Consider the following 1,442-nt stretch of genomic DNA (forward strand, 5'->3'; position numbering starts at 1 on the left):
TCCGCTAACAGATAGCTCTCCATTAACAGCCAATTTGGGTGTGGGGTAGGCTCTGTCAATAGAACGATTCCTAACACAATTAGGGGTGTGGGGTTCTCTGTAGACTCCCCAGGGTGATGGTTCCTGCAATGATTTTAGGAGAAAATTGGCTCCTAACATGCAACCTCATTGACAAAAACCCTCCACATCAATTACATTTTTTTGAGAGAAAGAGAGTCTCTCATGTAGCACTGGATGGCCTGGTACTGGTTATATAGATGTAGACCAGGCTAGCCTCACTCTGGGAGATCTTCCTGAGTGCTGAGATTAAAGGTGTAAACCACTTTCTGGGGAGTGATAGCACACGTCTTTAATCCCAGCACTTGGAGGCAGAGACAGTAGGATCCCCAAGTTGGAGGCCAGCCTGGTCTACAGAGAAAGTTCCAGGACAGCAGAAAAACCCTTTCTTGAAAAGACAAAAACAAAACAACAACCAACCAAAAAAAAAAAAAAAGTGTGTGCCACCATGCCCAGACTCATTACAGATTCTTACCACATGCCTTCACCACTTTTGTGGCCACTAAAGATTCCTGAGACCTAGATTCCAAGTGCAGCACTTCCCTCTGGGGCTGTAGCTCAGTGATGGGCCACTTGCCTAGCAACTGAGGGCCCTGGGTTCAAGTCAAAACAGTATCCTCCTCTCTCCTACCCTGCCCTCAAATTCTGGCCTCCCCAGTGTCCTAGTTAGCATGTTGATGCTGTGATGAAACACCATGACCAAAGCAAGTCGGGGAGGAAGTTTATTTGACTCTTACACCTCCATAGTCACCATTGGAGAAAGCCAGAACAGGAACTCAAACAAGACAGGAACTGAGAGGCAGAAGCTGATGCAGAGGCCACGACAGAATAACGCTGCTTACTGGCTTGCTCACCATGGCTTCTCAGCCTGCTTTCTTATAGAACCCAGAACCACCAACCCAGGGGTGGCACCACCCACAATGGGATGGGCCTTCCCCCATCAGTCATTAATTAAGAAAATGCCTTAGCCAGGCCATGGTGGTACATGCTTTCAATGGGAGGCAGAGGCAGGTGGATCTCTGTGAGTTAGAGGCCCAGCGTGCTCTACAGAGCAAGTTCCAGGACAGCCAGAAGTACACATAGAAACCCTGTCTTAGTTAGAGAGGTAGCTCAGAGTTTAAGGCTGCTCTTCCAAAGGTCCTGAGAGTTCAATTCCCAACAACCATATGGTGACTCACAACCATATACAATGAGATCTGGTGCCCTCTTCTGTCATGCAGGCAGAACACTTTGTACATAATAAATAAATAAATAAATCGCTGGGCGGTGGTGGCACACACCTTTAATCCCAGCACTCGGGAGGCAGAGACAGGCGGATCTCTGTGAGTTCGAGGCAGAAGAAGAAGAAGAAGAAGAAGGAGGAGGAGGAGGAAGAGGAGGAGGAG

This window comes from Microtus ochrogaster, chromosome 7 (assembly GCF_000317375.1).
Source record: "Microtus ochrogaster isolate Prairie Vole_2 chromosome 7, MicOch1.0, whole genome shotgun sequence".
In the NCBI taxonomy this organism is placed as follows: Eukaryota; Metazoa; Chordata; class Mammalia; order Rodentia; family Cricetidae; genus Microtus; species Microtus ochrogaster.